This window comes from Symsagittifera roscoffensis, chromosome 6 (genome assembly GCF_963678635.1).
Source record: "Symsagittifera roscoffensis chromosome 6, txSymRosc1.1, whole genome shotgun sequence".
Lineage (NCBI taxonomy): Eukaryota > Metazoa > Xenacoelomorpha > Acoela > Convolutidae > Symsagittifera > Symsagittifera roscoffensis.
Genome location: NC_087067.1, coordinates 16,461,963 through 16,472,485, shown reverse-complemented (window position 1 = coordinate 16,472,485; position 10,523 = coordinate 16,461,963).

The window sequence follows — 10,523 nt, the reverse complement described above, 5'->3', positions numbered from 1 at the left end:
ATTCTTGTACTTGTGATATGTACAATTTCTGATATTGTCACCGTGTTTTGCAATTTTTGCTAACTTTTCCACTCTTCTCGAAATCTACTCTAACTAGTCTGAGGTTTAGAGTTCAAATTTGTAAATAACTTCTGATAACTGTTCCTGTGAAACTGGTTCCGCGGTGGTGAGATCGAAGGAACAGGCTTTGGAAATCGAACAAGCGCGTTGAATCAACCTAAAAAAAATATTACAATTTTGAATGTTTTTTGAAAGCTTTCATTTTACAAAAACTACACCGACAGTTTTGAGTTTTCTGGTTTAACTGAAACAAAACTTTCGTGCAAATTTCTTCCTTGCATAAAACAATACCTCCTATTTTTTACAGAAAAGCAATGGGAAAAATTCATTTTTTGAAAAATTTATCGGTTAAGAAAACTTTCGTCTCTTCAAAACTACTTCGCCAATTTTGACACTGCCGTCAGTTGAAATAACGGCTTGTTAGAGTATCCTTTACAAAAGCGCTTAATCATTTTTCTAGAAGAGAAGTTTCAAAGGTTTTGGGTGAAGGCCAGTTTTTTTAATCTAAAACTACTCATTTTAACGCTCATCAGTACATTTTCTGAAAAATATCAAACAGGTATTTCCAGCTCTAGCTGCGCTCATAGTAATTTTTACACCACGCGTCTATCGTATCGTCTGATTGCATAAGATTGCACAGCAGAGAGTAAGTTAATTGAATAAAGTTCTCCGTGCACAGAAAATTGTAAAACACAATGAAAAGGTTGATTATTTTACTCATGTTTTTGATGAATACAAAGTTGATACCTCTAGAACTGTTGCTTGATCAGAAGTGGTTTTTTAGTCAACAATTTTTCTTTTTTGAACTAAGCAATTTTGACAGAAAATTTTTCTACTATCTAAAAAATATTGTTCCAGTGGTCAATTTTTTCCGACTTTCAAATAAAGTGAAAAATATATGGTTGGGGTGTTTTTCATGTTCAGATTAATTTTGAAACGATAGTGTGGGGACACCTGTGAACTGTGGACTCATCTGGAACGGCATATGTGGGTTGTTACTCGTGTGTGCTTGCTTAACTGCAGTTTGAATTGCTCGATTAACACCTTCATAGTTTCTTTTCGATTACTATGTATGCAATGCGATTTAACCCGCACTCATAGTCATTCGAAATTGAACTGAGACAAACTAATTGGTCAAATTGAGTTGACTCGAAATTCAACTTTTGATATTGTCATTCCAAAATTTCTAGTATATAAAAACTTTAATTTCTGAAACTCGAGACCAGTTAAGGTGTGATATAGAAACTGAACAGTCCTGTTTATAAATTTTTAGGCGTTCGAAACTTGCTAAATAGGGTTTTTTGTAATATAATTACAGCGGCGGTTTATCTTGAACTCGATTAATGCCTTCCGAATTGAGTTGAGATAAAATTTTTGGCCTTTTTATTAGGATATGAGACGCTAAAACACCTTTTTCTATTTTACCTTAGCGTGTGAGGTTAGAAAATTCCTTCTTTTGAATATTTTGTAGTTTTTCCATAACCTCAAATTTTCGGTTAGTGGAAATTTTATAAAGATTGTTTTCAGTTTTCCAAGTATGATGTTTTTGCACGATCATGCATGGTCATTGCACCTTAGCAGGTTCTTTCATGATCTTGGCAAATTAAAAATACTTGACAAATTTTCAGCCTTGGTATACGAGCAGTCTTGTTGTACCGACCATTCACATTTTGAAAAATGGAGCAGAACTTTGTATTCGGAGGTCTTTTAGTTTTTTCTTTTTTTTTGTTTTCCACGCGAAATCAACTATCACAAGTAATCATTGAAGAGAGTTGCGTGATATGTCAATTTGAAGCCCTTTCAGTCAAGATTCAAACGAAATTAAGAAATCTCAAAAAATATTTTTTGTCGAGAGAAACCGGTTTGAAATTTATGATTTTTTGTTTCCATTCGAGCGAATAAAGCGTGCGAGCAGGCATAAAATTGCTTATTTTAATGGCCTAAAGCTTACAATAGCTCAAGTTAAAGCGTAGGAACCCAGTTTTTTTAGTAATATTAGTTGTTCGGAGTATTTTGGCGCCTTTTTGGAATCAAAAACTTCATAAATTCAAAAAAACTGCCAACACTTTTTTTTAATTTTGATTTTTTTTATTTTTTTTTTCGTTTTTCTGATAGTCAATTTTGTACGAAAAATAGTTTTATAATTTAATTAATTTTCATGACAGTCGAATTTGTTTGATCTCTAGTTGTTCCGACTTTCGATACGAAAGTAACGGAATGTTTGTGCTCGGGGTGGGTTTTTTTTCTTCAGACAAATTTCGACTTTTTAACTAGCCATTTTTGACGGATTTTTTTAACATCATTCAAAAGGTATTGTTGCCTTGAGCTCAAATTTGAAAAGATATTTCACGTATGATCATTTTTCGTATGGTTATGGTGGTTTAAAGATTGGCATTTTGGCCAATTTGGGACAATTAACGCGCGATTTATTTCGCGCTATTAACGCGTAACAGGAGAGTTAATCCGACTTAGAAATTGTTCCAAATTGGTTGAAAGAAGCTTATTTGCCATAATTGATTTGTTACAAGGAACGAAATCTATCCTTTTGTACTTTATATGGCGTGTGGGGGGATGATTTTCATAAAAAAACTTCAAATTTTGGAAAAAGAAATTTTTCATTTTTTTTACTTTCAACTTTTTAATGTTATTACTGCTCCATAAACCTTAAAAGGCAGTCGGAACATTCAAGGCTTTGCCCTGATACAAGCAGTCTTGTTTTTCTTTCAGCTCAGTTCATTACACCACGCCAAAAAGAACGACGCAAATTTGAAAAAAAAACATTTGTGGGATTTTTATGACTATGGTCAGAACATTCTGTACTCTCAGAGTAACCGGCTATTCTTTTTATTCTTCGATACTGTCAGAATGATAATCTATTCAAACTTCAAATGGTAAGCTGCGTTTCACGTACTATCGCTTCGTACTGATAATCTTACAGCCAGAGAAGAGAGTTCAAGCATTTCTTTTCTAATTGCAGTTTAAATCAGATCACAGATTACCAAAATTACCAACACTATCACAAACTACCAAATCGTCAATCTCAGCTTTCTCGAACTAAAACGCCAAACAATTCTGAGCAATAAACCGAACAGACATTTATCTAACTCAGAAAACTTTGTCATTACATCAGTTGGTTTTTCGATCAGATTTCATGCCTCAGGCTTGCGTGGAAATTCAAAAATTTGGGTAATATGAACAATCAGGCAATCTTAAACTACAATTTTTGTCTAAAAGTTACATAAATAGCAAAGATTTCGAGAAGACAAAAACAATTAATAAGTACAAATGACATAAATAGAAAACTGTTTTATGCCAAATAGCTAATTTTTCAGATAAAATCATGTCTCAAGGTTTTCGGCAACTTTGAAATTGCATGCCAAGTTGCATCATTTATTAAAAAATACTATTATTCAATTCTGTTTTGCTGACTTTTTTGCAAAAAGCTATGAAATTTTGCAAGACTTGTTTAGTCATTTTTGAAATAGGTAGGGCGCATTTGTAAATTAGGTTGGTCTGCTTTATCATTCACTCTCTATTTTGTTTCATAAAGTTCCCAAAACACTTTTTTTTCAAAATTTTGTCTACAACTATTATTCGGACAATTTTGAGAACTTTGTCTTCCAAAGTAGCTTTTCTAATCAAAATTTATCTGATGCAGAACAATTTATTCTTCCTATTTATCTTTTAAAAATAGATCGCCGTAATCAAAATAGGCAGTATCACTTTTAATCAACTCCAGAGTCAATGCCGACGCCTAACTGTGCTGTAGTGTCATATTATGGATATTAAAAACAGGGAGTGCAGCCAGTATTTAGACAGCCGCGTATTCATACTCGTCAGTATTTAGACAAATACTGTATGAACCAATCAGAATCGAGAAAAGACATAAATAATCCAAAATAAATAATAATTATTTATCAATTTCTTCTTTGTCTCGATTCTGATTAGTTGAAACAGTATTTGTCTAAATACCGACCAGTCTGAATACCGGTTGTCTAAATACTGATATGTAACCTATTATGCTAAACTGTTTATACAGCGGGCAGTGGCTGGTGCTTACAAAATGAATTGAAGTTGAGTCTCTTACGTTTTGTTAACATTAACTTATTATCAAGAAGTGCAAGTTAAATATTCCCCTACGACGCACTCCAAATCGGAATCGACTTACTGCGGCCTAGATGTTTTTCAACATAGACCATCTCAGAAACCTCTGTTACAGCGGGAGATTTGAATCAATAAGTTCGAGTTGTTGAGAAAGGAAAAAATAGAAGTCGGAGATATATGTTTTACCAGAAAACAGGGGAGCAGGCTACGCGAAGTCGGAGGAGAATGTTTTACCAGAAAACAGGGGAGCAGGCTACGCGAAGTCGGAGGAGAATGTTTTACCAGAAAACAGGGGAGCAGGTTACGCGAACAGGCAGGGAAACAAGAAACAAAACAGCGGTAAGAAAAAAATCGCAGGGCCGATGATGAGAGAAGACTGTTTAAAGGAAGCACCCGGCAAGAGACAGACAAAAGGTCAAAACCGAAGGTATTTCTGTCTCTAGGAAAGCAAAAGAAGAGTTACTTACTTTTATCGAAAGTATCCACATGAGGAAATTTTCAATATTAATTACCGTAAAATGTAGAAATTGACATCGGAGGCATTCTTGAAGAAAACGTGTGTTAACAGTCGGAGATTTACGCTACTGTGCGGGGAACAGAGGAAGAAAGAAAACATGAAACAATTAATCGGAGCATTAAGCGACTTGATTTGAGGGTTCAGCTTTGGAGCAAAATTTAAATCCATTGTGCGGGATGTCTCTGTAATTAATATGAGGAGCTAGGAATAAAGCAGCTATGCTTGAAAACGTTTAGCCCGAGTGATGCGCTTCAGTTTGTAATTGTGTGAGAACGCAGAGAGCTCATGTAAGAAAAAACTCGTGGAGGCAATCTAAAGCTCGGTAGGCTTAGGTCCACTCGAGGGACACTGAAAACAACGGGGCATTGAAGATGTGTGAAAAGATCCAGTAGACGGAGTGAATGAACAAGTATTAGTCAAACGTCAAAGTAATCTAATAAAACGTAATCAAAGAGATCATTGTAGAACCAAGAACATTTTCTGTAATAATTGAAGTGGCCGAGGGCAATTTGTTAAGTTGACGGAGCGTATTTCGCGCACTATGAAACGAATGTTATTCGAAAATTCATAGAGCAGAATTGTTCGAATTGTTCGCTGTTGGGACAAATGAATGAAAAAAATTAACGAAAACAGAAAAATGTTGCAGCTCAAGATAACAAAGAGCCGTTTGTCAAGAGTCTTCTAAATTGTTTGTGCGAGTCCGTTGTCATTCATATCCAAAAAAAATTAAATGAGTTGAAGACGCTGTTCAAACTTTGGCCATTAGTACAGTTCCAAAAAAATTTCATATGGTATTTTACAGTGCGGCAGATGTTGTCAGAAAAATGGTTGTATAATTAAGGTTGTAGCATCAGAGGGCTGGATAGGTAGGCCAGCGAAATAGTTTAAAACAATATTCTTCCAGCCTTGGAGATTGAAGTTAGACAAAAAGCATTTAACAAAGGAAGTCAACGAAGTGGATGAAGAACCTGAAACAGAGATACAATATTGACTAGTCCCAGAAAATTACAATAAGTTATCTCTAAGATATTTCAAAGAGTTATTTGAAAGAAAAAGTGTCACGAAGAATTGCAAATAACGAACCAATTTTCACAAATCGTTACGTTAGACTAAAGTAGAGGGATGAAAAAATCTCATCTATGTGCTGCCAAAAGTCGATGATACAACAAACAACATGTTAGAGGAGTATCATATCGTTAATTTAGTTAAAATTACAAATGATTGTTTTATCCTATCAATGGTAAAAACGGCAAAAAGAGAGGAGTCAAATAAAATGGAAAAAATTCTGAACTGATTAACAAGCAATTAAATGCAACAGATACCGAATGCCGAAAAATGACGACTTAGTCGAAAAAATAGCGTGGTATATGAGCGGGGATTTTATGAGTTTACACTTTGATCTTAAGTATGGGTATTAACCGCTGCCTCTTAGTGAAGCAATCTCTCGTGAGTGCAACTTCTGTATAAAGGAGGAAATATTAAGTGAAGTTGCCGGTTCAAAACAGTGTTTAACAGTTTGAACTATTTGCCCAACGACTTTCAACGTGTCGTGCTTTCGATAATAGGTAAGTTGCCTGTATCTGGACATTTCAATTTGAACCCATTTGTCTGAAGATTGCCAGTGGTGCAAAGTCCGGAATGTTCTCCAAGTACTAATTGGTTGAAAGTATTTAGACAGCCGCGTATTCATACTCGTCAGTATTTAGACAAATACTGTATGAACCAATCAGAATCGAGAAAAGACATAAATAATCCAAAATAAATAATAATTATTTATCAATTTCTTCTTTGTCTCGATTCTGATTGGTTGAAACAGTATTTGTCTAAATACTGGACAGTCTGAATACGCGGTTGTCTAAATACTGATATGTAACCTATTATGCTAAACTGTTTATACAGCGGGCAGTGGCTGGCGTTTACAAAATGAATTGAAGTTGATTCTCTTACGTTTTGTTAACATTAACTTATTATCAAGAAGTGCAAATTAAATATTCCCCTACGACGCACTCCATATCGGAATCGACTTACGGTGACGTCCCATTAGTACCAACGGTCATTTGTACCGAAATGAAAAATCAGTCCCTTTTGTACCAAAATTATTCAACTCGATTTCTGATTGGTCGAATTGTGAGTAAATGAATTATTACACTAATTTTCTGCTGTTCAAACAGAAGAAAACTAAACAGCAGAATAGTGAGCGCCGAGTAGAGGGTTGTCATTCATATCCAAAAAATTAAATGAGTTGAAGACGCTGTTCAAACTTTGGCCATTAGTACAGTTCCAAAAAAATTTCATATGGTATTTTACAGTGCGGCAGATGTTATCAGAAAAATGGTCGTATAATTAAGGTTGTAGCATCAGAGGGCTGGATAGGTAGGCCAGCGAAATAGGTTAAAACAATATTCTTCCAGCCTTGGAGATTGAAGTTAGACAAAAAGCATTTAACAAAGGAAGTCAACGAAGTGGATGAAGAACCTGAAACAGAGATACAATATTGACTAGTCCCAGAAAATTACAATAAGTTATCTCTAAGATATTTCAAAGAGTTATTTGAAAGAAAAAGTGTCACGAAGAATTGCAAATAACGAACAAATTTTCACAAATCGTTACGTTAGACTAAAGTAGAGGGATGAAAAAATCTCATCTATGTGCTGCCAAAAGTCGATGATACAACAAACAACATGTTAGAGGAGTATCATATCGTTAATTTAGTTAAAATTACAAATGATTGTTTTATCCTATCAATGGTAAAAACGGCAAAAAAGAGAGGAGTCAAATAAAATGGAAAAAATTCTGAACTGATTAACAAGAAATTAAACTGCAACAGATACCGAATGACGATTTGTCGAAAAAATAGCGTGGTATATGAGCGGGGATTTTATGAGTTTACACTTTGATCTAGGGTATGGGTATTAACCGCTGCCTCTTAGTGAAGCAATCTCTCGTGAGTGCAACTTCTGTATAAAGGAGGAAATATTACGTGAAGTTACCGGTTCAAAACAGTGTTTTACAGTTTGAACGATTTGCCTAACGACTTTCAACGTGTCGTGCTTTCGATAATAGGTAAGTTGCCTGTATCTGGACATTTCAATTGGAACCCATTTGTCTGAAGATTGCCAGTGGTGCAAAGTCCGGAATGTTCTCCAAGTACTAATTGGTTGAAAGTGGCCCTTTTTCCGAAAAAAATTATTTGATTGGAATTCACAAAATTGCATAAAATTACGGTAAAACATTGAAAATATAAGATCGCTAATCGTTTCTATTAACAAACTTATACGGTTCATACCTGAATTGACTAATACAAATGACCCACTCAGATACCTAATAAAACAGCATACAGGTTTTGACAAAAACACAAAGAAGCGTTCGAGACCATGAAGAATATTGCAAGTGAGTTCGCGCAAAATCAACGTTTTGACATGAAAAATTAAACACGAATTAACTGCGATGCGTCCAGAAGAGGCCTGTAGGCTGCCTTAGAACAATTACACAAATGAAAGGTGGAAACTGATTACATAATCGTCATGGGTTTTGAATGAGATTGAATTGTAAAACAGTATCAATGAGTTAGAACTTCTGTCAGTTGTGTTAGGCATAGATTTATTAGCAAAAATGTTTTTATGTGGCCCCATTCAAAACAATCATAGATCACAAGGCATTATCAGCATGTTTTTCTGAGGAAAAAAAACAGAAACGAAGTAAACGATATTAGTTTTGCTGGGTTTTCGCCTTTTGATTATGAAAACGATCAAATACTTAAAGAAAACATGGGATTGGTGTAATGCTTATCTCGGCGTCCAATAGGAAACAACGCAAAAGCTTCAGAACTTGATAGTAAACTTGTTGTTGCTCAAGTAAATGCAATTATTTGGTAAATAGCGCCGTCAATCAGCGAGGAAATTGGGTTGCAGAGTCTTCGAAATGACGTCATAAACAGCACAAAATATGAATGAAAATTACTTAACTGGAAAGAACGCACAACAAAGAAACTGGTCGAGGCATGTTTAAATTTCAGGCCATTGTTCAAAATTCAGTCCACGTTTAAGAAAAAGGCCATTCCAGCAATGCAATTATGGGGCGGCCATTAGCTGGGAATTTTCTCGAGAAGCATTTTCAAACAGCCAAATATCCAGCAGCGGTTTTCTGAGTCGGCGACAAAACAGGAGGTGAATCCACAAAACCGGTGAAACTCTTCCATTTTCTAGATCAGAGGATTAGAAAGTAGTGCCTTTAAGAAACTGCGATGGCTGAACTACATGACAGCCCTGCCATGCTCTCGGCAGCCTTTGATGCTTAAGAAAAGGAGGCAGATCGAACGAGCAAAAGGGAGTCAGACGATATATTGACAGAGGAGATATGAGTTGATAAACGAAGGTCGGAAGCTGAAAATATTTACCGTGGGTTACACTCCGAGATATCAAGGAGGAGTCAACGAGAACACCGCCGAAGTAGGGTTATCAAAAGGACGTAATCTATGTGGGGCATCACCGAGCAAAATCTCGAATTCGATTCAGTTACGGCACAAAACAAGACCGTTGAGAATTAAGCGACCTCCAAAGTTCCTGGGGATTAATTTTTTACCGGCGCATTTTCATTGAAAACAAGTCCGCTACACGTAGTGGCCATGAAAAAAAGCTCAGAGGAGAAAAAGAGCGAGTTGCTGGTGGGAGCACCTGGTGGTTCGTCAACACGGAAATTTAGCAGATCTCGAGGGGTGGCTAACATGGGAGAACGACACGCTAGAATAAAAAATAGGGTTAACTCAACGAAAACTTCGAGCCCGCAGAAGAAAATTGCAGAGGAATTTTATTTCGACAAGGATAAGTGACAGTTCTACACTGAGGAAATGATTACGTGCAGATCGATATCCAGGAACTGGAACAATTTGTGTCAGGGCGTTTCCTAGATGTATCAGACAAACTACGTAGAATCGTGAAACATAACAAAGGGATAGCGTCAATCACATGGGTCCAGGTAGTTTGCAGGCACTGCATAATGCGTTAACAGCTTGAGTACGGAACAGCCGGAAAAATCCGACAGTCAGTAAGTTAGCAGACGTTGCGCAAGCGAAGATACAAAGGACTCAAGAGGCGATCGAGTGGACTGGAAAAGAATACTTGATCAATTTCAGGCCAAGTCAGTAGTGTCAGCATCAATATTTCGTCGGAACCGGGTTGATAGAGCGATCAAGAAGAATAATGGTAGCAACATCACGATACAGTGAACGTCGACGGCTAACGACGAGCGGAAAGAGAAGCCGCCGGTTCATGTTGTGGAAGGGTCACCATCCACGGCATTGATGGTGACAAGCAAGACGGAGTCAACAAACAGCATTGAAAATTTCAGCGAGGCTTTTGCGACCGACGATCTGGACACAGGGGACGAGATGCCGGTTATTAGCAGGACTGAGGAAGATCAAAAGCAGATCAAAAGAAGATCAAAAGCAGATAAAAATTTTTATTTTTGGTGGGCAAAAAGAGGGAAAAAATGACAAAAGATGACCTACCTGCAGGTTCTCTAAGACTAAAATTACCTTTTTGCGCAGTATAACTCATTGATTTGTTTAGTAAGACTATTTGAAAAATGTAAAGGATCTTTGTAGTCGAGTATAATCTATTTTTTTTAAAAATTTTTTCTTTTTTTTTCTACGAAAAATCTTGTACCAGAATTAATTATCCGAATTGGTCAAGTGATACATCATATTAAAATCTTTCCAGTCGTGATCCGAACAACTTTTAGATTTCTCACTGTAGAAAAAAACCGTTCGAAATTTGAATTTTTGCCTAAATTCAAACTAAAAAGTTGGGCGTGCAGGGTTAAAATAGCTCATTTAAGCTTAACT